This window comes from Cygnus atratus, chromosome 3 (genome assembly GCF_013377495.2).
Source record: "Cygnus atratus isolate AKBS03 ecotype Queensland, Australia chromosome 3, CAtr_DNAZoo_HiC_assembly, whole genome shotgun sequence".
NCBI classification, from domain to species: Eukaryota; Metazoa; Chordata; class Aves; order Anseriformes; family Anatidae; genus Cygnus; species Cygnus atratus.
In genome coordinates, this window is record NC_066364.1 from 39,756,521 (window position 1) to 39,784,224 (window position 27,704).

The following is a 27,704-nucleotide window of genomic DNA, read 5'->3' on the forward strand; positions in this document are numbered from 1 at the left end:
TACTCTGATAAGATACCCTTATATAATCAGTCAGGTTTTCAACCATGGGTGAAATATTGACTATAATATTGTTTTTATCACAGCAGGCTGCAACTTAATTTTTATTTTATTTCAGTAATATCTTTGTCATTTGACAACAAGCTGTGATGGGTATGATAAGTTTCTATTTAGGCTGCAAATGTGGGATGAATGTATACTCCCAGAGTAATCAGAAGCTGAACTCTAGTAATTATGATTAATACTGTTTGGAAATAAGTTGTGTTAATTTTAAGCTTAATGAAATTCCAATAGTCAATTTTACACTAAAAATTATGTCTGTAAGATCTTGAAGCAGCCCCCATCTGCAATGAATACATTCACATCAGAATGCTTTTATTTGTGAGGAAATCTTAGCTTCATTTTGCTGTGGGCTGCAATTTATGGCATGAAAATGTTACATTGCAGAACTTTGCACCCCTCCTTTCCAAATAGCTGATATATGATTTTTGACTTGCAAGTAACCTGTTGCTTAAAATAAAAAGGAAAAACTGAAAAGAAGTGGGAGTATTTCTAATTCTAAGGACTTTGTAATATTACCAGTGAAGAGAAGCAATATAGTGTTACACCCTGAGCACAGTGATATCTCCTGTGTCATCATGTTACAGAGGGATTACATGTATTTAGATATAATATGGAATTTAAGAAGAAATGCAAGGCATATTTCATACTGATCTTAACCCTAAGATGTAGAGGCACCTAGAAAAGCCAGACCTATGGCTGTGTACATTTATATAAGCCTTCTGATATTTGGTCAGCTATGCAAAAGCACAGCACAGAGTGAGTTTCCTGGAAAACATTAATCAACTGAAATGTTACAGTAGCAGCAGAGTGTTTGTAAACCCTCTGAGGATTGTCTTCAGGAAGGAAAATGGCCTTTCTAGTGCTACATTGCAAGTATTTGCCTAGCTCTGGGATCAGGTGCACAGTAAGCTCTCAGGGCGGAAACGAGAGGGAAGGAATGGTACAGCCATCATGCTGGCCATTTATGTTACCTTCTCCTATAGGCCAAGCTGTAGGATGTCATAGCTGTTTTTCTTGGAGCAGCTCTAGAGCACGTCAGCCAAGCAGGAAAGGGATCATTACCTAACCACAAAGGGATAGCAGTGATTAGTTCCTCCATCTTTTGTGGAGAAATATGATTTTTCCAAAGATCTTGGGAATCCAGTCATTAGTGGATGGAGATTTCCAGTTGTTTGAGACAATGTATTTCCTGGTCTATGTAAATATCCTTTAGTTTTAACCTAAGGCAGGACCCAGTTTCATATTTGTAACTTCTCTTGCGGGAATTAAAGTAGTAATTTGGTATTTGAGTGTATAAAGCTCGCCTCAGTGAATGGCCAAACTCTCATGGGTGTCTGGGTGTCTGTAGGATCAGGTTATTGCCTCCTATTCTTCAGGTTTTCTGAGCTGTACATGGCTTTTATTTGCCTGTAAGGCAGCTTCCAGGCTCTGATGGCTGCTCAAATGGCTACTGAGCCTCCCCTACCCCAGGAACACCGCTTACCCTTCCTGCCTTATGTTCCCCTTGTCGCAAGCTCTTGACAATGCTGTTGCTTAGTGCAGATTTTGTACTGTCTTCTATAACTCCCGTTGGAAAGAAGGGAAGGGCTTGGAATTTAAGTCCTCAAAAATGTGGTTTTGACAATGTGAAAACCTTCATCTGATAAACTGTATGTAGAACAAAAATAAATTCAGTGCAGTAAATGAATAAGTGAAATTTTATGTCACTGGGGAAGCATTCTTTAAAAGCTGTTGCAAGGATGAGCAATATTTGTTTTATGTTCTCATGTTTCAAACTGCAATGTCAAGAAGGTCTGTTAGGATCATCTAATCTGGACCCCTTCTGCATAAACAGAATTTCACCCGGTAATTTCTACATCAAGCCTGGTAATTTCTTTCTCCGAAGACGTATGCTTTTAGCAGCTTTGTGCTTCTTAATGGTTATTGATTTAAACATCCTCTATCCTGCTCCTAAAAATGCTTTGGTTAGGGGAGGTAAAATACACTTTTTTTTCTTGTCTGAACAAAATAAGCTTCTTTACTCAGCTTGACATTTCTTTCCTTTCTCTGTAACAAGAAACTTTTGCGTAGCAGCTCAGAGCATTTCAGGGAATATTCTCGATTATCAGTGGAAAAACCCCATTGATTCTAGGTAAAAATTAGGGGGACAAAAAATGAAAGAAAAAAAGAGAAGAGAAAATGTGAATACCTGGTATAGGATTAGCAGATTCAGCAGCTTCAGTCACTTTTCTCTTTATAGACCAAAGGACATGTTGATAGCATACACTTACTTCTTCCAAAATAATTATACTGTCTATGTCAGCTTTGCTTACCTTCCCAAAACAGTTTGAAGAGCTGACTCCCTGAAATATTTATTCTTCAGTCAAAAAGACAGGAAAAACTAGTGATGGTGGCATGCCAGAAGTTTTCAGAAAGGCATTGAATAAAGACGGTTGGGAAGTGAGAATACAGGACCTCCTGATGAAGGTAGGAGAAGGAGAGGGCATGTGTACTGGGGGCTTGACCTAAGGAGCCACAAAGGGAGTGATGCTCCAGCTAGAATGACTTTTTAGAAGGTTTTATAAATGCTACGGTCACACCAATCCTGTGAGACACTGTATACACCTGCAAAGTATTATTATTATTTTTTAAAGGCACTTTGCGTACATTGATAATAGGAGTGGAAATTAGGAAACATCATACCTAACAATGGCCCAGGACTGGTAGCACCAAGCTAATATGCTTCAGCAGTTGAAATATTTCAGGTCTGAGTTTTGCATTGAGGATTATTTTTGCTGCTGGTTCTCATTCACTTGGAGACTGGAGTTCTTCTGGTGAGGATGTGGACAAAATGGGAAGGACCACAGCTCTTGCTAAACAGTTTGGAAGAGAGTATAAGGAATTGAAAAGAAATGGAAAATGTCCATTTTGAATACTAGAGGCTTTTACAGTAGCATGTTTTCATACAATTCTTTACATTTCAACTCTCAGGTCTTATAATGGTCCAAATTAACCCTCTCTAGAGTTAAGGCAAAAGAAAATATAAAAACAAAGGAACAGAAAAGTAAACAGTGCATGTGGACAGCTGTACTGCTTATGTTGACCTTTGGTTTTACTTATTTAGTTACAAACAGAGAAAGAGAAAAGAACATAAGGGACAGCAGTTGGCATAAAGCATGCTGTTCTCCATTCTTCATTGCATATTTCCTATCTCCTGGGAAGGATGCAGCAGGCTTGATGGGTTCTGATAAGCAGGAGTACTACATAGCAAAGAAGCCTGTGATAATTTTCAGCACTGCATTTGTGATTTGATGTTAGTATATGCGCTATCATATTATGAAGCGAATGCTATTCTGCAGATTTGTACTTAAAGTCCATGAAAGTAAATGGTTGCTGGTAAATACATCTTAAATTTGCAGTAAATAAATTTGCAATTATTTATTACATTTAGAGTTTAATACAATCTATGTAAAGGACAATTGGTGGCTCCGTAGTGAAAATGAAATTTTATTTCTCTGGAAAGGCCCACTTAAGTCATAAACTCCAAACTCCCAGTGCAAGTGGTTTACGAATGGCAGCAAAGTTCTAGGAATGAGTTCATTTGTTTTCATTCTGGGGCCATCTGTTGTTATTTCTAATATAAACTTCTTAGCTTTCACCTTTGATCTTTGCAGTTTCCAGGTTTTTAAACTTTTATAGTTCATGATTATATGTTTTAGTGATGTCAGTGAAAGTATATTATCACTTTCAGTGAATTAGGGGGGGCTTATTATTAGTTTGCTACCCTAAGAATTGCAAATAAATAAACCAGTAAGTAAATATTATGGAGAGATGTTTGTCTCTCCATAGTTAGAGGTTGTGACTAGCTCTGTGTTTCAAAGTTGATTATAATGTGCTCCCTCACAGGAAAGTTCACTAAAGCCAAAGCAAGACGCCTAGTAAATCAGACATGAAATGTTTTCTTGGAGGTCAACTCACTAGGAAAGCTTTGAGGATACTCAAAACAATGCTGAACTGGAGTCCAGCAGTAGTATTTCATCTCTTCGTATACTTACCGAGTTTTCTTTTTTTAAATTGAACCCTTAAAATGTATTTCTTGAGTAGTGCTAAATTTGTGCAATAAACTGAAGCTGAATGAGTCACTCTTGCAGTAGTGACTGGGCCACAAACAATTGGTGGGAGAGCAGTTAGCACTCAATTTTTTATTTTCCCTATTTGTCACTTCTCACACTTCATTATAAACAAGTCATATTCCTGAAATGAAAAACATACTTTCCAGGAAAGGGCAAAGCAAAAGAAAGTGGTATTTATCTGCCTATCATCCTTTCATTTTTCTTTCTTAGTTCCAGTCATCAGTAGAACATATCCTGATAGTCCCTTATCATTATAGTTTATCATTATATTCTCGTTCACATCGCTGTGCAAATCTAATGCTCCAAATATGCCTTTTTGCCAAACAACTCCATCTTGACCAAGCCCAACACAGGTCACACCTACCCAGAAAATGTGCAGCCCAGGTGAACCTGTGCTGAGAGCACTTCCTTTTCTTCTCTAACCACTGCCTGGGTCAAAGCAAGTTTAGATTCACAGGATGATGCATCAGAACTTTCCTTCCTTAGGTCACTTCTCCCCAAATCCCACTGAAAGGAGGCAGGGACCAGTCTGGAAGTCGAAGACATGCAGTAGGTGTGCTTCTGGGCAGCTCTACATAGCTGCAGCTCAGGTGTCTATGTCTGCATTAGCTGTGTAGTTTAGCTTTCTAGTCAATGGGAAGAAGCAGGCACATAGAAGTTAATATTCATTTCATATTAAAACATGAAAAAAGAAACCAGATGGCTCATGTCTGAAGGGTGTTGCTCCCTGAAGGGTGGCTGAGGCAACCAGCTTGTATGCACACAGCTGCTGTAGGAGTGACAATGCGCAGGGTCGCTGGTGTATAAATACAAAGCTCTGTGGCTCAGATCCTCTCTCATCCAGAACAAGGCAGAAGGCACTGCTTTACCATTATAATTTGGTGTGCCTCATCTTTGACTACTAGACAGTTCTGGCCTTGTGTTTCAAGAAGGATATAGGGGAGCTAGAGGAGACTCAGGGAAGGGTCAGTAATATAACTAATAGTATGGGGCAGCCTGATGAGGAAGCATTAACAGATGTGCGAGACTTCAGCTGGAGAAGAGAAGGGTGAGGCAGGATATGACTGAGGTTTCCAAAGTCACTAAAGTGCTGGATAAGGTAATGGCAGAACTGCTGCTCACCAAATCCTGCACTGCTGGAACTAGAGCACAGTGTTAGAGGCAGGAATGCATCTTCTAACATGCCTAGAGCAACAGCTATGGGTGCTGCATGGTATGAAAAGAAGAAACTGTAGAAGGCAGCTTAGCTTGTGTTTTCTCCCTTAGTAGTGTCTCTCTTATTGTGCAAGTCAGAAATACAGTACAAGGCTAGATGGATCACTGGTGAGACCCAGAGGTGAATGTCAAACATACCCCTCCGCTGGCTGTGTAAGAAATGAAGAGTATCTGTGCTCCTCATTTAATTTGTTGTATGCAGGTAATATTGTCTGGCATCAGTTTAAGGCTAGGTGCTCTGGAAGCAGCCGTTTCTGGTGTTGGTCTGACTTTCTGGAACCGCACAGGTCCACCAGGGGCTGTGTTTTTTCTAGTGAGGTTTTGTTCATCAGCCCAAATGACCTGGGAGAGAGCAAGTTCTTTCTCCTGTAATGAAATCAATGAGAATTATGGGCACTGAATGTATTCCAGCAGGTGTTCAGCATCCCACAAGGTCAGGCACTTGGTTAATAGACTGAAGCTGTATAAAATGGTGTATGCTATTAGCAGCTAGGGGAAAAATCAAAAGGTAGAAAAGGACATTGGGCAGAGCGGTCGATTGTATATTGGAACAAGAAAAGAGAGAAACTGTCTGTAGTGCTTAAAGCAGAAGGTTTTAGTCAAAATAGAAAAAAAAAAAAGCTATTGTTTATTTGTATCAAATTTATTCTGCCTGTCAGAATACTAAGTATTTGTAGTAATTAAAAAAAATCTGCAGCTTTGAATGTACTAAAGAATCATCAGTGCACAGTCAAATTGCTCAGTGATGCTGAATTCTAGCTTGTCTCTGAGTTTGAACATATTCATTCTCAGGTTAGCCTTACATATTTAGGTAAAGTTGCCTTTATTGTGAATGTTTATCTGTACAAAATAAGCGAGTCCTAAATGCCTGGTCAATTCAGGTCAAAACAGCAGTCTAAACCTTTTGAAATGACTAAAGCAGCTTCATGGAGCTGGTAACCTCCATTTGACCATTCACCACACCAGTGATATTTGCTAAACTTAATTTATAGCATCTATACAAGCCTGTGTCTCACAGTATTGTGATTAAATTCAAAGAGGCTTGTCATACTTTTAACTTTGCGGCTGGGTGTAGCATTCAATAAATAATACCAATCTCATACCACAAATTGACTCTAATGCAAACAGATAAAAAAATCAAGTCTGTTCAGGAGAGGCTATTAGCCACATAATGGAAACAATAACTGAGTTAGAATTGCTCAGCTAATCAGCACGTTTTATTATCCCATTACTTTTTCCTCCAAGTTCAAAGAGACCAAATCAGAGGTTAAGTTACCAAGTTCAGTTTAATTTTTCCTCAACAAAAGCTTCATCTCTGAAGGATTGCGGAGAACCATTCTATGCCTTTCAGTCTGGGCAGGGCTGCACATTCCCTATAATCAATAGGAGCTCAATGCGGTCAGCAGCTCACCGAGGTGCTCAGCATCTAACAGCAATGGACCTCTCCTGGCAATATTGTTCTTTCAGAATCAATTACACGAGAAATTCTGGCAGTTAGTAACACAGACCCTGTGATAATGTCATAATTGGTTTGGTGAGATACTACCATTGGTAAACTCGAAGTCCCTTAGTTAAGAGTGGCTGTGAAATGCTTCCACCTCTTGATCAGAACTCTAGTGTAGGCTCTGTGTTGGTCCACTCTTCTCCTGAGGGGGAAAGTTTTCCACCTGTCTCAAGCCCTCTGGGCCAAGAAAGATCGCTCTGAGTTCTCCTTCATTTTAACTCTTCACAGTACCTCCTTCCATTGTGCTGTGGTAATGTAGCTTCGTAGTTTATCATGATCACAAAGGTATATCTCAAATTTGATTACTGAGCCTGTGAACACTTCGGGGCATGCAATATCCATTGCCCTAGCACAATGGTTTTCTCACCTGTGCTGAGGCTGCTGGCTGCTTCTGCAAAAGGAAAAAGATTATATTTTTCCAGTTTTCTAATCATCTGATATTGCATTCTGGTATCAAAACTCCCCTGAAGTAATTGTTCATCCTTCTGATCCCTAATTGCATTTATCAACTCAGTATGAAACCTATTGCTACCTGGAGCTTTGTCTTCCTTTATCCAAATATTTCCTCACAACTATTTTCATAATCTGCAGAAGCACCTACAAAATATATCCTCACAGGAGGGACTGTTAGCATTCTTCTTAACAAGTATAGAGAAAAAAAGTCATTGAGTTTTTGTGTTATATTCAAAATTACTGTGAATATGAAGGAATCTTTTTTTCAGCATACTAAATCCCATGCAGCACTATAGGTTGTGAGATAAAAATTGTTTGTATGTTATTAAGTTCACACTGTTTTGAACTGCAGAATCACTTTGGTAATATTTTTCTTGGAAAATCAATTATATATGAAATTGAGTAGCAATTTAGTAACAAAGCCAGGTAATAATATAATTAAAAAGAAAATATTTACTTGCTGCACAGGGTATTTTGTATGCATCTTAATTATGTACCTTTGCTTGCTACCTTATGTTTTTAACCTTTGAGTTGATTTAGCGTTAGGCAGATATGAAAATAATAAAAGCTGATACCATTGTCAGACTTGAGTTGTAATTTCAAAAATGATTGGTATCTATATATTTGCTGCCCATGGCACTGTGAATTAGGAAACCAGGTAGAAAAAATATTCCTCAGCATGTAAACCTGATGTATGAGGAATCAGCCCCTATGTATCCAACTGCCCATTGTTTAAGTGCTTTTTGCCAGACTAGTCTATTTTTAACTGTGCAGAAGTAGTGTAAGTGGTTTGACTCTAGCAGAGTCAAATTCTTCATATTATTTCCCTGCAGTAAGTCAGCTCTGAATTTCATCCTTTGTTTTATTGTTCATTCTAATGAAAAGCACTTTGGGAAATATTCTTCCCAGATATCTTAATACTGTAGACATGTACAAGAGATTTCATTTTCCTGCATTTATCAGAAGTAATTTCTTTGGTTTATATAATGGAAAGATCTTCTTTATACATCTCTTCTCTTGGACTAGGTCTTTTATTAGGAGCTGAAGATGATGAAATCACCAGTCATTCTTAGCATCAGTGAAATAAATGAAACAAGACTTAGCCAGCTAGCCAAGTGAGGATCCCAGGCTGATATATCAATATTCATCAAAATATTTACAGACTTTTGGAGTCTTTAATTAGCTATTGCATGTTGAAGATTCAGTTCAGTGAAGACAAACAGACTGTATTCCCTTCAAAAGCTGGATGAGGTTTACTGCAGCCGTAGTTTAAGGATTTGTTCTGTGTTGCAAAACAAATAAAGTACGTTGTGACTATAGCTCCCCATTAATCACTTTCCGCATTGTTTCCTTACCAGTCTTAATGGGCTTTTTTTCTCTAGGACTTATAAAACCTAAAATCCCTCAAGAGGACATGTCTCCACTACACAGCTAGCTAGGGCACTTTCTACTTTCTTCAAGAGAACTGTTTCACCCATTTTGCCTGACTTTAGATGGGGATGTTCACCACTGTGTAGATGTCTAGCTTTCTGCTGTGGCCACTGCAGATCTAGCCCTTACTGTCAATGGAGTTTATTTATATGACCAAACAAGTTGCTTTCTGGACTCCACTGATAAATTTAGATGTGCACATCTATGCTGTAGAGGCTAAATATGAGATAAATGCCATTCCTGTTGCCTTAAATGTAGGTGGAAGTCAGATACCCAAGTTAGGTAAACTTGATCTTTTCACTTCAGCATTATAAGAGGTAGCCTGTTGTTCAGGAATATATCATGAATACCTCATGTGACAGAGATGCATCTCAGGTATTGGGGGAGTTTGCTGGTGTTGTCACATGCCCTTCTACTCATTTTGAACCCTTTTAAAATTCTGTAAAGCTGATGCATTATAGTTTCTTTCCATCCCAAAGACTGACAAGCCCTGATGCTATCATGACATTCATGTTTTCTTCACTATATTTCTCCAGTCACATATCCTGATATGCATCTCCAAGACAAGAAATACCAAGGTTTGCTCTATGGTCCCTGCCTTTGGGAAAAGAGAGGTAAAGGAGAATATTTTTGTGACCCAGGGTTTAACTCTGTTTTCTCTGCTCTGCTGTTGTCCTGGCCTTAAACATACAGAACCAGAGCCCTTATGGTGTGAGGCTGCTGAAGCACTGCTCATAGTGTTTCCTCAGAGACAGGATTCTGCCATATTTAGTCATTTCCTTTTGCAGAGAGCTTTTACTGTACCTAGTGGAGGCCTTCCAGCAGTAACACAATCTCCCCTAGAACCTGTTTTTTCTATAATTGAATTCAACTCAAGGTCTCCATGCTGCTAGAAGCCAATGTCCATTAGGCACTATTCTATATTTATACTCAGCTGAAGTCGGTGTCAAATGCTGTATCTGGGCAACTGCCAGGGTTGGCAAGTCCTTCTTTTCTGTGGAGAGTCCCATGTATGGTTGTTATTTATCAGAATGACAAAGAGCTTCTTCTGCAAGTAGCGTTGGATTTCTCAAAATGATGGCTCCTCATATAGTAATGATTAACCCAATTTGTTTTTTATCAAGAATATCTAACTGGCTATTCTCTGACACCCATCATGTTGTGTAACTGCTCTTACATCTAGCAAAAACAAACAAACACAAAATCAAGGGAGAAGATGAACAGTTAGTTTTAAAATAAGCAGGGGTTTGAAGACTTTTTTTTTTTCTTCCCCCCCCACCCCCGAGTCCCGGAAAACATTCATCTTTTTCGCTGCTTAACACAAAGGCTCTAAAATGCTGGCTCAGTTTGGAGATATCTGTGATTACAATTTAATAGACATCAATTATCATTATTGTGGGGCTAGAAGTTGTTCATGTGCTGTGACATTGAATGATCCAAGATCTTCCCCCATTTCTCCATATTGGGCCCAAAGACACTACTTCACTACATATGCTGAAAGAGAAGTGTTTTCTTGTTTGCAGGAACTTCTGCTGCCTCTAATCTGTAAACGTCTTTCTGTGTTCTGACAAAATTTTAGCCAGTTTCACCCCCACAGGGAAAAACTTGTGGTGGAAGTAGATAGAAAAGAGGGAGACGATCTGGTCTGCATCGTCTTGTGACTGTGTAGGGTATTGTTTTGTTGGCTGGTTCAAGGTCTTTGGGGTAACACAAAGGACAGGCTGTTTGTGGAGCTGTGGCTGGTGGTGTGGTCCTGTCAAAAAGCTGCATTGAATTAACCCCCCTTTCTTTTTTGCCTAACGCACTTTTTCAGGCTATACATTTTCACTGATAATGTAGGCAATTGGTCATGCTTTCTTTTATTTACATGTACCTCTATCACTGTGGTCTGATGTGATGTGTCTAGTCTGAGGAATTTCTTCCAGTTTTATTCTGACTCGTGCTACCTGTCTCTTCCTAATAGGTGTTGACTTTTGCTGTGGTCTGATGTATTTTTCTTTATGCTTTCATATTTGAAAGGACTAAGTAGAGCTTTGATTTCCTGGATACGTTTTCTGTTGGAGCTATTGCAAGATATTCTTTACCCAGCAGTCTCACTCTCGCTTTGGTTTGATATTATGTCTTCACCTAGGAGAATGTATCAACTTTAATATTTACCTTCAGTAGTACTATTTAATTCTATTTTTAAGTGGATATTATTGAGTTTCCGCCCTGCCCCCCCCCTCCTTTTCCGCTTGTGTACATACTTATGTTCTTTCTTCTAAGCATCTTATTCCATTTTGAAAGTCACATAATTGCTGGGTTATTTTTCTTTTCCTCCTTTGATCAGCATTAAGGTACTCTTTAAGTTCTATATTTAAATTAAGTAAGAAGGAAGGGAGACTGGAAGGAAAATACTTGCTACTGCAACATTTTGGGTAGGTGAGTTTCCCTCATGAAGACCACCTACAATACAGCCTCTCTGTCCTTACTCTCATGAGCTTTTCTAGAACAGCCAGATTGGCTAACCAATTGCATACACTTAAAAAAAAAAAATGACCTCCACCCTTATATAAAAAGGCGGAGAGATACTACATTTTGCAAAGAGTAGTTTTAAATGTCTACTTTGACTCTACAACCTATTAGAAAAGGTAGTTGGTAACTGACTTTTGACCAAGATAACTGAGCGTACAAAAATATTCCTTATCTCTTTGCACCCACAGTAACAAATACATATTTAAAGATAATAAGAAAGCTTCATATAACCACCTGCAACAACATAAACTTGCTTTCTGGCCAGTAGAAAAGTAATTTATTTTCATGACCCAAAGTAAAGAAGAAAGAATTAATGCAACCAAGGCAGATACTAGTTAAAACTCCAGGACATCATTTTAAAGCCTGTCAAACCATTAAACTTCTTTGGATGCCACTGAATAAGAAGAGTATGGTGATAACCTTTTCCTCTGACCTAAATTAGGATGCAAAAAACTGCAAATTCACCTGTGTGCCCCCATTTTCTGTCTGCATGGGCGAACAGGTGTTGAATGTGCTTCAAGCATTTCTCCGGTTTCAGGTGGTTGTGCAGCTCAGTGCGAAATCACAAAATTAGGTAAACATGATAGATTGATGCTGAAGACATTTAGGGTGAATGAGATCTTCTAGTTTATACATGAGACCGCCAGGTAAATTAATACAGGAAATTGACAATCATTTATACATGCCAGCATCAGCAGGCATCTCAGCAAAACTGCTGGCGAGAGGTCACAGCTCATCTACCATTGAGACGACCAGCAGTGAGGCTAAAAATTATTCATTTTCAGACATTGTTTAGGTACTTTTTTTCACTGTGGAAGCAGAAGATCTTCTTTTTCTTCTTCTTTCTCTCTCTCTCTCTCTCTCTTTTTTTTTTTTAACTAGGCAGAAGCAGTAAATCAGCTAGTTTAAGAAGACCTGGCTAGCCCAACAGAGATTGATTTCACAGGGAAGTCGATGGGTTGCTAATAGAATTACAACTACCTGTCAAAATAGGGAAAACATATCTGTGACAGTGACAAAGAGCAAATCAATTGAAGAAGTGTTGTGGACACTTTTTTTTTTTTTTTTTTTTTTTGAGACATACATGCAAAGTACCTGTGTGTCTTTCAAAGCCTGCAACAGTGAAAAACAGAAATATTTATCCCCTTACAGGAGCCATTCCTGAAATACTTAATTATGGGATCAGTTTAGTTCTACTGCAATCACTAGATTACTCCCTTGAGATAAAGCTAAAGACCCAAATGCAGAGCTATTTGAGCATTTCCTCATGTTATGAAATCCACTTAAATGGGTTTATTAACAGCTGTAATAATTTGCTCCAGGTGAAGAACCTTGGCACATTTTGTTTACCACAAACTGTTTTTTTCAATTACACACACAAGCTTGCCAGTTTCAGGTGGTTTTTAGTGTTTGTACAGCTCAAGCAGAAAATCAGTTACAACAATGTTGTTGGCTCAGAAATTATGTTATAATTTGTGATAATTAGATAAAAATTGAGTTATTGAACAGTGGAAAGTTGCCATTGTGCAGCAACATTACTCTGCTACCTGTATCATGTATATAAATTGTGTCATTTATGCATGCAATGCATTTATGTTGGAGATTGGAAAGGTTATTTGCAGTTAAAAATATAACTAAAATGTATACATACCTGTTGATGCAACAGTTTGTGATGGCCCTGCAGATGTCATGACTGAGCACTGAAGCTGTGATATATTTACCAAGTCATACCAGCACAGACTTGTGCTCTGCTGGTACAGCTCTGAAATAGTGATAATAAATTAATAGTACAAAATAATACTACAGTAAAACAAGCTACATGACAAGTGACATAATACCCACGACTGTAAATAAGGAGTGTAACAGTTCCCTGGTCCAGTTGTGGCTCTGGCAGGGTGCTGAGAGAGAACCTTTTCCTTGCAGAGGGAAGTATCACAGTGCAGCAAAGTCAGTTATCAGATACTTTTTGCCCTTTTCCCTCTCCAGCAGGCAGAAATATGTGAAACCAGGAGACGCTGGAGGGGTAAGGCAAAAGGATGCTGTGGGGCATAGTCACTTCCACTCCTTGTTTTCTTTCCACTTATACTGTTCCTGGGTCTAAAGCTGCTGCTGGCACTTCCATTCCTTGCCTGAGAGGGTCCTTCAAACTATGGTGTGTCCACTATGACTACAGAAAGGGCAGCTCACAGTGGAAACCTGGTTTGGTGTGTCCCTTGGAACTCAAAAATATATTATGCAGACTCATACTGGACAGATTTCCATCTCATGGCATGAGATATGGACTCCCATGTGTGCCATCTACAAGTAATATTATTTTGTTCCACTTCATCTTTTACAGCTTTTAACGCCAACGACATGATTTAACCAGGTATGTTCCTTCTCCATAGTGCTTTTAAACAACTGACTCAATTGACCAAGAATGGTCCTGGCAGTGTGTTATTACTAGTGCAGAAAAAGCCATAGAGAGACACTGAACAGTCTGAAGTAAAGGTAGTTATTCTTTAAGATAAAATAAGCTCTTGCCATAGAGGAGACCACATATCTTTATGAATTTTGTGTATATGTATGAATGAGAACTTGGAACAAAACTGTAATCAAAATTAATTATCTGGGAATCTTCCTTTTATCCCATTACTTGGGTATATAAACCAAAGAGTTAGAAGGACTTTTATTTCATTTCTTTGTTCATACCAGTTTGGATAATGATTTGGTGCCAGAAAGGTGTTCTGCCAAAATTAAAAAAAAACAAAGAACTTTATTCTCCAAAATTTACCCATGTACTTTCTTTCAAATAAATGTATAAACAAACACGTACATATCCACACTCGTATGAACACACATAAGTAAAGAAAGTGGCATTTAGAGCTATACTGCCTTGGTAAACAGTCTGAAGAACAGCTGAGATATATTTTGCAGTACTACCCATGTAGAGTCCCAAATTATGATGATTTGAGGCATAACTATGTTCCAGTCTGATCTACAACTGAACTAGAGACACTTCTTTGAAGTCAATTGAAGTTACGTTTAAATAGACGATACAACCTACATTGACTCCCAGTGAAAACAGTGTTTCATGCAGTGCAATTAAACCAAACTGTAAGAGGAACCAGGGTCAAAATTCTCAGACCTGGATATCTTGTTTTTCTTGCATTTCTTTGCTTGCTCTGCCTAATCAGTGCCCAGCTGTGCTCTTTATCATATTGTGCAACTTTTGTTGACTTTGTTGGGTCCTTCAGGCTTACATGAGCATGGCAACAACGTCTCTGGAGGCAGAGATGTGTTTTAAATTCTTTGGAGCAAGGAATAAACCATAACATTAATCTTTTTGTAGAGCGTTCCATGCATTTTTAACAGTGTGATTTTTAATAGATAGTAATAATAGCAATTTTGAAGTATCCTGCAGATTCTAGTAAAGGACTTTCCTTCGGAAACACTGTCCCCTGCTGCTAGTTTGCAAATCTTCTAATTTATTGCCACATGGAGTGTCCTATCTGTGCAACATTTTTTTTTCTAAAACTTCAAAATAGATAAAACTGTAAATTTTATCAACAAAGGTTCCCAGCAGCATGTTACCATCTCTCCTGTGTGGGACTGCAGCTACTTTAAATCATTTCCAAATGATGGCAGTGGATAGTTTAAAGATCATGAATAAGTCATTTATTTAAATTAAGCATTTAGATTATCTATCTATATTTCAAATCTTATGGATCAGCTCTAAACCAGTATATTTTTCCTGAAGAGTGTTTTCTTGATGTGGGTTATTCAATAAGTCTCAAGAAGTCGCATCAGCTTTTAGTTATATATCTGTGAGACATTTCTTCCTATCCCTGACATGATGTGGATGTGGATCTTTGTGCTATGTAGACCTCGGGAGCCCAGCGGGGAGTGACTGGGCTGGTGGTTCACAGCTCCTACAACACAGAAAACAACAGGGAAGCTATTGCTGAAGCTCTCAGAACAAAAGGTATGAAGTTAGATCCAAGCGCTGACTGATGACAGAGTAAGTGTCTCTCCACCATCGACCGTGGCTGTTGCTGGAGGCTTACTCACTTCAAAAGTAGTGGGAAAACTCCAGGAAAGAGGGCAGATCTTCCCGTTAGTTTCAAACAGATATATAAAAAGCTGGGTAGCCAAAAGAGTTTAACAGCAGCTTTGTGATGAAACTCAGAAAAGATAAAGTGGCTAGGGCTTTGTCATCATGGCTTCAGAGTGCATAAACATGGAGCACAATTTGAATTGCTTATGGCACTCTAAGTTCGATTTATGTTTTATAAAATAAAACTTATAACTTAAAGCCTCAGGTGGAAGAGTCACCATGGACTTTTAACGTCTCACAAGTAAAACAGCTTGAGTGAGGGTCTCTCCATAAGTGCCAGAGAACCCAATTTTATGTGTTTGAGGAAAAAGCATGGAGAATGGGTCAGAGAAACAGCCAATCTTAAAATACTGGCACAACAAATTCCCTGCCACTGCAGGGTTGTGCCTTAAAAACTGACATCTTTGTGCCTGACTGTACCTGGGAGAGAAAGCTAACTGGGAACAGAAAGTGTAATCACTGCTTTCTACAAAGCACTGAATCCCTCTCATGGTTATGTTTGTCCCACTTTTGTAAACTACATGTTTTAATATGCATTATGGACATTCCACTAACAAAGGTATTTGCTTTACTTAAATAGAATTTCAATGAAATATGTCTTGGGAGGATATATGACCCTTTTAAGGCAGGAGCAACTATTAGTTACTATAGAAGCCCAGAAAATATTTGTTCAGTGCTCTCTTAAGCATGCAGCCTGAATGCCTCACAAAGACCGTGTCACTATTATAAATCGAGCAGAGACAAAGAGCCTGACTGTCTTCTGTTGTTCCAGTTTGATACACAAAGTTCTGAGAAGTCCAGGGCTTGTCAGTAGTATCACGTCAGTGTAACACAGTGGCAAATCAGATTGGAGGAGTATTTCTGGTTAGTTTCTAAGCACTTTTGAAGAAAGGTCATCCTTCTGAGAATTGTGCTTACTAGGCACTGTTTTAAAAGAGCTAAAATTTTCTTGTTTTGCCCTAGTATATACAGCAGAGAGTGAAAATACTCTAAAATATGAGGGGGTAAAACCTTGGGTCAGAGATCCTTGGAGCCCATTCTGCACCATTCAAACCCCAGAAGTATTCAAGGAGTGTCTCATTCTCTGAGGTCTCAACACTCGTGGTGCAGTGCTAGAGGAGCTGCAGTGTCCACTGAATTTTAAAGGAGCTGAAGAGCTCGGTGTCTCAGCATTGTCATTTGACAGGTGATCTAAAATGACCCTAACAGTTAAATAATGCAAAGAATATTTGAAGGGTTTTAGGAGGATCCTCTCCTCTCCTCTCCTCTCCTCTCCTCTCCTCTCCTCTCCTCTCCTCTCCTCTCCTCTCCTCTCCTCTCCTCTCCTCTCCTCTCCTCTCCTCTCCTCTCCTCTCCTCTCCTCTCCTCTCCTCTCCTCTCCTCTCCTCTCCTCTCCCCTCCTCTCCCCTCCCCTCCTCCTCCCCTCCTCCTCCCCTCCCCTCCTCCTCCCCTCCTCCTCCCCTCCTCCTCCCCTTTCCCTTTCCCTTTCCCTTTCCCTTTCCCTTTCCCTTTCCCTTTCCCTTTCCCTTTTCCTACTTTTCCTCCGTGTGTTCAGCTTCTGGTAATTTTGTTGCAATTTTCAGATGGAAAGAAAAGTAAAGAAGATGAAAGCAAATGAGGGAAACATTAGTTACTATATTATTCAGTTTCAGCATGACTATGAAAAAAACAACTTTAATGAAATAAGATCTAAAACAAGCAAAAGAGTATGAAAATTTGAACAAAAGTGAAGTGTTCCCTCCAAAAACAAAACAAACACAAAACCAAGCAAAAAAAACACCAAAAACCAAAACCAAACCATAAACCCAAGCCACGGGAAAGTCATTTAAATTAATATAGTTTAAGTCCTACCCACAATATGGAGGGTTTATCTTCTACAAAGCTTTCACTCCAATTCATTAGTTACTTCATCGAATTATAAACTGCATTAACTCTCCTGTGCAGAAATCAGCACTGTTACTGAGCTCTTGAGCAGATGTGATACAAGAGAGCCTTTTGATTTTTTTAAACTCAAAGAGTAATGACACTGCAATATCATGTGGTGAAGGAGCAATAATTTGATAAACATTGTCTTTCCATTAGATTAGAGCAATTAATCTGATTCTAATTTAGCTGAAACATTACCATACTGGAATCCCTAGAGCCCTATGAATAATCTCTAAACACATTGACACACTCAGCAGACAAACATTATCTCCACTCATACTGTTATTCCATATGGTCTCCTCCCATTCTGATGGAGGGCACCCTGCTGTTTCAATCAAATAAATGTCAATTATCTGAGATAGATTTTTAGTTCACGAGCACAGGCTTACAATTCAGCAGCTGAGGCTTTGGAACAATTGTCTGCAGTTCTCCCCTGATTGCCACTGCCTCCTTTTTCAGCTGCAGACCTTGCTGTATTGTTGTTGAACTTTGTTGCATCATATAAAGTTTCAAAGGCTCTCTCTTGAAAATTGTAGGTAAAGAAAATCATTTGTACCTGGGGAGAAGGCAGCAAAGGATAGAAGAAGTGGCAGAAGAGTTTACCATATAGACTTCTGTACCCTATTTGTTGGGATAGCTATTTATTGTCTTTTCTATTTGTTGATCTAGCAGGGTGCCACAACTTCATGAGACTAAGGACTGCTTAGACAATTTGATAGGATCTTACTCTTCTTAGGCAATGGCTCCCAAGCCTTTTTCTTCATGGATTATGGTGACGCTTCACTTCTCACAGGCTGCCTTATGCTTTTAGTTGAAACACTGTGAAAGAAGGCAGGCTGCCAACAGCAAACCCTTGCAAGCCACAGTTTTGACCACTGCTACAAGGTTCAAAACTTATCCAAAATATCCCTTTGGCATGTTACTCTGACTACTTTGTATATTTGCCTAATGTATGCCTTGTGATTGCTCTGATGTCTAACATTGAAGGAGTGATGTACAATTAGGTTGCTTACTGCCTAGTGCCATCAGTAGAGAGAAACAGCCAGAGCACCCGAGGTAGGTCCCTCTCAGTGGTGACCTAAACACAGTGCTTTGCAGGCCCAAACCAGTGTTACATTACATCATATATGACCCCTGTTATTTAGGGTAACTGCTTTCTTCTCTGAATGTGAGATGTTAGGCAGAGGGGAAGGAAAGACGGAGATGGAAGATTTTACTGAACTGTGCTTTTTCCTGGTTGCAGTTCTTTGGATGCTAAAAGTAATGTGGCAGAAGATACTTTCTTTTCATCATAGCACCTTAAAATTTGTCAGACAATCTTATCACCACTGCCCGAAGGTATGTGGCACTATTTGATTGACCATGTTTGTTTATATAGATATTCTGCCTTAGAGAGAGCAACTGTATTTCTGTGTTAGAAAGATCCCTTGGCAATTTGACAGAGAGAAAGTGTAAAAAAGTGAAATTTCTACATTACTTTAATGATGCTTGGCTTTTAGCTTGACCTAAATGACATGGCCATTGCTTGAAAAAAGGTTTGTTGAATTGGGTCTTTGATCTGTGTAGGAAACTGCTCCTTTGAGCATACGTGTGAGGGTCAGTATGGCATTCCTATGGCTGAGAGAAACCCTGGTTTGAATAAGTCCCTAAGTCCTGTAGGCTGGGACAGTCAGTACAGTGTGAATGGCTTCTCAGCAGCTTTAAATCTCTGAATCTGGTGTAATTTGACTCTTGAGGCATAATATACCTCTTTTGATATATATTGTATTATATCAAAATATTATATATAATATAAGGACCTTCTTGGTAAAACCAAAATATTATATATAATATTTTGATATATATAATACATATTATATTATATACCATATATATAACAATAATCTGATATATAATATATATGAGAGAAGCCTGCTTCACTCTTCCCAGCTCTTGCCTTCTTCACCAGGTTCTCCTTAGCATTCATCACATAGACCTGAAGTGCTGTAATATCTTATTGCTTAGAGGAAGTCTCATTTTTCAAGATGTGGAGTACCATCCCCCATTCGTAACAGCAAATGAACTCCCAGGTACTTCCATACTTCAGGAGCAAATTAATTCATCCCATTTCCACCAGGTATTCCTCTTCCCTGGCACAGGCAGCTGGAAACAGAGAGTCTGTCAATAAAGTGGGGTGATTTGCGTGCAGCAGTTATCCATTCGTTTCAACAGAAGATAGGGCTTTCAAGCAGAGCCATATGGTTATCGGTTTCCAATCTAGAATTTTAGGCTATCTGTAATAGTAAATTGTAGAAATAAAAAGTGTCTCTTACTGAACGGATTTGGACATTCTGTCACCATTAATGTGCTAATAAAGGCTTTGCTTGAGGACATTGTGGAACAACACACTTCTGTTAACGTTGCTCAATAAAACTATTAATACGATCAATTTGATTTGAAATGTCTCTTGTCTTGTAAAGTATCAGATCATTAACTTTAACAATGTCAGAGAGTTCTGGCTATCAAATTCAACTAAATTAATGTCCAAGGAATAGCTAAGAGCTCATTTTGCATAGTGGAAAGTATTAATGTGCCATAATGGAAAGTATTAATGTGCTACTAGATGTAAATAAACTGAGCAACCTTCAAATGCTTCAGGAAGGATATAGGCTTGCACTAGTACATGCCATAAAAAAGTGACAATGAGAGAAAGGAGGAACAGAAAGAAACAGTACTAATTCTTGAACTGAAGTTATGTGCTAAAGAAAAATGGTATCAAAAAAAAAATCAAAAAAAAAACCTGAAAATCACTTGTAATCATAGGAATACATGGGTTCTCAGGGTCTCACGACAGGTTACATGTTAAGGAGAGAGAAGAAATAGCATTGGGAAGTGAGTAAAGAGGAAGCTATGCATAAGCATTTTCATTCAAATACTAATCTTCCCAGTTTACAGTACTTCAGCTCACACTGTTAAAGTCTTGGAATGCATGAAAGTAAACTGAAAGATGTGGTCCGAGCTTTCACCTAATTTGCTCTGTTTCATAGAATCATAGAATATCCAAGTTGGAAGGGACCCACAAGGATCATAGAGTCCAAATCCTGGGTCTCCAAAGGACCACTCAAGTCCACAGAAACAGACTAGGTCTAGTCAGAAATAAAATGCCCTGAAATTCATCTAAAGTGTAGGTTAAAACCTCCATACTGACTATTTCACTCAACAAGTCCACTTCTATTGGGCTGATCTGCTTGCTTGTGTGGCCATAATAAGTGAAATATACTGGGGACTCCTTCCCCTGCCCAAAACATATGCTTTCACACAAACACACTATAATTATATGCATAAATTTTGACCAATCCAAGAGCAATTTTCCTAATTACATTTAGAAAAGTCATAATTTTAAGCTTGTTCTTAAAAGCATCTGTGGATTCTCTTTTACTGGGAATTCCAACAGCCAAATTTAATAATAACATGGAACAAAGCCTAGTGTGAGCAATGTGAGGACTGGAAGGGAAGCTAAAGGGATAATGGGAACTGAATGGGTTATTTCCAAATTCCTGTGGATGCACAGTGCTTTGTTTTTTCCACCTTGCTCTAGTCCAGTGCTTCAAATAAACTCACACAGCACTAATCCTGGGAACTGACAGCCTGAGAGGCAACTCTGCTGAAAAAAGGACCGGGTGGATGCCAAACTGAACATGAGCCAACAGTGTACTTACTCTTGTTGCAAGTGAGGTACATGTGTATAAGGAAGAGCATGTCCAGTGGACTGAAGGAAGTTACTCTTCCCCAGTCTGTATTGGTGAGGTTGTACCTAGAATAGCTTGAAGGCCAGTCACACAGATGACAAAACTGTGGCTCTTCACAGTAGTGGCAGGTGATACAACAAGGGGCAATGGTCAGAAACTGTGTTCATGTTGGTCATTAAGAAAATGTTTTTGCTCTGAGTGCAGCACTGGAGCAAGTTACACAGATTTCTAGTGTCTAATGTTGGATATTTTAAAGACATGGCTGGGCACAGCTGATCTAGTGCTTGTGGTGGACCCGTTTTAAGTGGGATGTTGGATGAGGTGACCTCCAGAGGTCCCTTCTAACCAACACTCATGACAGTACATGTCTCTGAATCAAACTTGACTGAATATTAGGGGAACAACAAGATGAGTAGTTTTGTTAATTAGAATACTTGGCCTGGTTTGATCACAGGTAGCTTAAGCTATACCACTCACTGGGACACCAACAGTCATTAGCGGTTACCTGGGAAGAGTATGTCTGTTTTCTTCTAAGATTTCGTAGTAAGGAGAGGTAAAAACAAGGCAGAGAAAATAGAGGAAGAGCTTTGCAGAGCACTGAAGAGCCTGACTTACTATTGCTCAGACAGAGAGGGGGAGGGAGAGGAACAGCAGCTGCTTCTTGTACGATGGCCCTCATTCTCCCACCCAGAAGTAACAGCTACCCTGCACATTTCCAGCTGCAGTGAGAGCAATGGCTGATTTCCACCCCAGCAACCTGCAGCCTGAGGCAGCTGCCTACATCACCTTGCCTTGATGCTTAGCTCTGATCAGGTCTTACAAATTTGCTCCAGGGAACAGAGCAGCTGCACTCAAAATATTGAGCAGATATCTTCACGTCCACCTCAGTACTGAAGGCTTGCCTTTTCCTCCCCATGGGGTGGCTCAGAGGAAGAGGTTAGGAGCAGAGCCAGGTGTCAGCATGGCCTTAGTCAGAAATCTCAATTTTCATAACTTTACTGAGATATGGGGAGATAAAGCCACAAGCCAGCCTCAGAAATGTCACACATATGGAATGGCAACTGGATATTACCCACAGAGGCATATCTGAGCAGGTGTCTGCTTAAAAAGCAGCTGCCTGTGTGATGGCTTCTCTTCATTGTCTATGTCAGTTTTCTCATCCAAAGTCAATGGGATCAGTGGCATTGAAATTACTGAGTACATCATTTCAGATCTGATTTTAAAATGACTTTTTCTTTCAAAATACAGCTTTTCTTTCCAGTTTGACTTTTATCGATGATATTTTTGGTTAACATCACACTTTAGATTATTTTTTCTTAGAAATCAGTGCCTTCATTCTGTTTTTCAGTTCCTTTCTGATAGTTTTAGTGATGCAAAGGCAACTTTCTGTGTTGTGGAACTGAAGAAGCAGGCTCCACTCACGATATGACAGTCTGTTAGAGAATGGTAAATATGACCTATGCCTGTAAGAGTCTAAATGGATTTTTCCGCTTCTCTATTTTCAAGATGTGACAAAATTACTAGGTAGCTTATGTACCCGAAGTCAGAAATACACTAGGAGCAGAATACTGTCAACAATACTAGAGAAACCTGATTTTAGCTCCATCACAACACAGCAGAGTTATGCTTTTATGGTGCATTAATTCAACACCTGCAGGCGCTCTCATTCCGTGCTCAAATTACAGGCTGTCTTGTGAGTAGTTAAGGCTTTGGACTGGAGTGTGGAGTAAAGTCATGTGGGCTTTATTGATTTGCACAGGGCTGGGTCCTAATACAGTATGTAAGTTGCAGATAGATGCTCACTCATTGCCTAAAATGGAGACAAAGGATGCGATATATTTGAGATGCTTTATTGACATGTCCAGTTTTTAGAGTTTTTCTCCTCTAGCCAGTCAGCTTTAAAATAGTCACTTCTTTAAATGCAAAAGAAAAAAAAGAGATACTGACAAATGATCAGTATTCAAACCTGTATATTTTCTTATCAGTTGAAATGATAATTTAAAAGACACTTCAAACTCTCAAAAAATATTTTGAAGCGCAGGATCACATGAATTAGAAAAAAAAAAAGCCTTGATTTTGTTGTTTGTATTAATACATTAAATTAGAAGAATTAGGGAAGCTTGACATGATTTGAAAGTAGGCAGCTGAAAGTATTGTTAGGATGTTGGACTATTGAACTGCTCTGGTTCCTGTGCTGGGACTGGAAGTAACAGAGAGGCTGGAGGGGAGGCCATGAATGAAAAATACATGTATTTCTGTATCTTGGGTAAATGTTTAACAGGCATAATGAGACTGCTGTGGGGCATGTTACTATGCTCCAATAGGCAATGTGTGATTGTTGTTTCTCTGGTTTCCTTAACATGGCAGTTTCTTTATAAGGTCTCTGCCCAGCAGAGTATAAAACAGGGGTGTTTCTGAACTGAGCAGAGAGCAGCAGCTGCTGCTTCACACCCAGGAAAGATACTGCTCCTCTCCTGCATTTGGAGCAATGGTGCTCCTGAGTTCCTGAAGTGCCTTGCACTGATTTACCTCTCCAGGCTGGCTTCTTGCCTTTAGGCAGACAGTAGCTCTCAAGCCACTTTTGCCTCACCAGAGCTTTGAAATGAGAGCTGCTCTGTCACCAGGAGCAGATGGTTGTTGGTGGATGATCCTGCTGAATGAATGCCTGCTGGTATTCACAATGGGGCAGTTACTGACAATTAAGTCTTGGTACCATTCAATTTACTAAAGGAGGTGTGCATGTGTCAGCATATCCTATTCCACTCTTATAAGACACCGCTAACTGCAGTATTAGGACTGCTAACTTATGCAGTGTCAAATCAATGGTGAACAAGAGCCCAGATTTAATGGGTACTAGTCATACGTTGTAAAGTTAATATACAAAAACACAAACTATAACAGCAATGAAAAGACTTGTACCACATGGCTCTCTAGTGCTTTGTCCTGTCCCTGATGATGGTCAAAAGGAGATATCTAGGAAAGAGTACAAGAACAGGGTGCATAACACATGATACTTCTCGGGATGCTTTCCCTGCTTCCAACCATTTGCAGCTCAGAGACTTCCTGACCTGGAGATGTTTTCTTTGAATGTATACTCTGAAAATACTTCTGGTCTGCGAAGTTGCCCAGCCTCTCCTTGAATCCATGTAAGCTTTTAGCTTCTGCAGCGTCCTGTAGCATGCAGTTCATCAAATGCATGTGCTTTTCTAAGGTCATAGACTCAGAGACTCAGAGGTCAGTCTGATTCCTCATGTCAACAGGATTCAGTCCCCCATTGCCATCACAGCAGGATTGGGCTTCAAAAAAGATCTTCTTCAGTACCCTCCCTCTGTACCTGTTAATACACGGTAATATTGATTAATGCACTCACCACATATGGTGTAGGCACTTGTCTTACTCCCCATCCACCCTGGATACACATTAATCAACACTACAGTATGCTATAGTATGTCATGTCTCATTGCTTAGACATTTTCCTACTCCCTTATGTTGTTATTAAATTGAAGAAAACTAAGCATTCAGACAGAAGTAATAGATCAACATAACTGGATTTGTCTTAATACACCCCAGATGAAATTTCCAAGAAAAGATTCATGGAAAATATTTTTGGGCATAGAAAATCTTTTTTGAGGAGTTAAATCACAAAGGATTGTTTTCTCCAACTGCAGTAAAAAACAAACAGGCCTTTTTTTCTTTTATTCTCCCATGTGTCCCACAAGATAAAGATATTATTTCTTATTGCCCCCTCCCCCCCCCATTTTAAAAAGAAAATCAGATTATGGCTTCAGAAAGACATCATTTCAGCCTCATATATTTTTTTTTTCTTCTGTAAAATAGGGTACTGTTAATAGATTATAGGATAGCTACAACTTTGCTGTAGCTTAGTTTAAGCCCAGTGGTGGTGGTCTTTGGTTTCCCTAATGTTAGCTGCAAGAAGTTAAGTGCCTGTTCTGAGCGTCCAGCTCTGGAGTTGACACAGAGGGATGGATGTCTCCTGAGAAAGACTTATTTTGTCAATGGTAGGTTTTTAAAATCAGCCTCTAGAGATGTTACTCCTTCTTTATTGGTTAGAGGCTATTGACTCATTGTGGTCTAGCTCAGACTACACACTTCCTCTGGGAAAAGTTAGGGCCTGAAAGATGGAGGTGGTAATTGCACTTAGAGAAAAAGCAGCATGACAGAGTATGATTACAGTTGTATTTGATATATCAGGCTTCAAATATATACAAATTAATATACAGTAGACATAAATAATAGAAAAATATGTTTTCATAGAAGCATAAAGTAGAGAACACAAGCAGAAAGGACTAGTGGAGCAGACTGCAGGTCCTTCTGGTGTGAATGGTTACTGGTGTGAATTGTTCTGTTATAGGCCATACGATTAATTCATATCTTTAACTTATCACTAAATCAATATGGTTGCTGATCTTAATGTAGTGTGAGGAGCTACTTTCCAAGAGCAGGAAGTGGCACAAACTATCCCATAATCAATACGTTTACTTGGTGTGCCAGTGACAATAATGGTAAAGCAAAAGAGCTGATGATGGTAACTAGAAGTTTTGCACTCAGTTTTGTGCTCTCTGACCTGCCTCTAGGGTACAAAAAGTTTCTTTGACATTTGTTTCTGAGATTATGGGCACAACTGTGTCTTTTAATAAGAAGTTTCTGAGTTTATAAGCAGCCTAGTAATTGTATGCTGTGCTTTAATGTGCTTACACAAAATGATCAGGATATTGTTGCTCGTGCAATCCTTACCATACCATTTTATCACTTCCGAATTCAAGTTCCATGACCCACTAACATAATTTTTGTTTGAAATTCTCTTAAATAAGCCCATGGCTTTCTTAGCGTTTTTTTCTTCTAGAAGTGTGAACTCCATTATCAATATGCCTTGAAGGTTATTGGTACTATATGAACACCATGTAGAAACTATAATGTTCCTACATTCACCACATATCAGGTACTCTGAAATAAAGGACATTCAGAGCATTGCAAAGATAGTAATAAGAAGAAGAAGTCCGGAAGAACTTTGATGCAGGAAGGATTTTGATGCATAATTGAGAGCTTTATTCATGGAATGATATTTTCCAGAGTATTTATGCAGTGTCTTACATCTTTAAGCAACTGTATAAACAATAAATAATCCTTCTCATCAGTGTCACTATATCCTATTGAAAAAGTCCCCAGGGCACTATAAATAAAGGTTATCTTGCAGCCATCAACAACAAGCAGAAGAAGGATTTCCCCAATGACATTTATGAAGTTTTCAGTAGTGTTTTGATTTGATTCAGCATTTTTGATAGCAGCTTAGTGTTTGCCTGCTTGAAATGTTCAAAGGCAAGCAAGTCTGTTAGGTTCATAAATCCCTCAAGTCCCTGAAGGACTTCAGGATCTTGCTGGGAAATCTCACTTCAATCCACTGCTCACCAGGGTGCATGTGAAACTTCACTTGTGTTGAAACCTGTGTCAGGACTGTCCCTAGGTATGCCTATAGGATGAGAAAAGGCAAACCTGCTCTTACTCCAGCCAAAGTTTATTACTTCAGGTTCATGGCAGCTTGTATGTCTTATAGCCAAGCTCAGGGTATTAGGCAGCATAAATTTGCATCTGGTTACTCTCACCTACTTAGACACCCAATGTCTCTAGATAAATATACAAGCTCTCATCAATGTGTCATATGTGCAACTCCAAATGTTTAGCTATTGTTCACTGCAAGGTCCCCATGAGGTAAGAAACTGCTGTCATCCTAATTTTACAAGTGAGAAACTGAAGCTCAGTGGCAAGATTGTTAAAGATACCTTTATAGTCTTTTGACTTCCATAGAAGGGGGGTCTTCTCAATACTAATAAAACTCTTATGCTAAAAGGTGTACTTAATTTCACTTGAAGGGGCCTGTTCAGCAATGTCAGGGATTGATCCCTCCTTACTAGGTATCTGAGATCAAATATATTATCCATTATTTTTTGCCTTCAGATTAAATCAAGTGGAAAAAAGGGAGAGAAACTAGTTTAGTAAGAATAAATAAATAAATAAAAATTATAAATCTGTTACTATTCCTCTCAGCTTACCTTTTTCTTTTATCTGAGGACTTATCAGTGAAAGAGATGAGAACTGATTGTCTTCTGTGAACACCTTTGGATTTCAGTGTGGGGGTGATACAGGATATGGAAGCAATTTTCAGGAATGAATCAGGAACTCTGGACTCACATCACATGGGCCTTCCAGGTGCTTAATTCACTTTGGAAACGAGACTTGGGGTACAGATGTCAAATGCAATGGGCCACTTGTTGCTCTTTCAGGCCTTTTTGAGTTTACCACCTCCGTGACATTGATAGGTCAATTGCATGTTAATCAACTCAAACCTGCCTTAGCTTCCAGACACATATATCTAAATGAGCTAAAATTAGTCATTTGCTTTGACAATCCACAGGAGCTTTTCAGCAACAATCCTGGCAATGAACATAGCATCCATAGCAATAAAGGTTATAATCTACCTCTGTGAATAGCACCACTGACTCTAAACCAGCTTCCAGTTACTTTGGTGATCAATTCTTCTGAGCCTGAGCCTTGTGTATTTTTGAAAATGTCGAAATTTGACAACTAAGAGTGTAAGGGAGGATAGGAAGTGCTTGATCTGTCCACCAAGAGGTGCATGGTGCAGATTC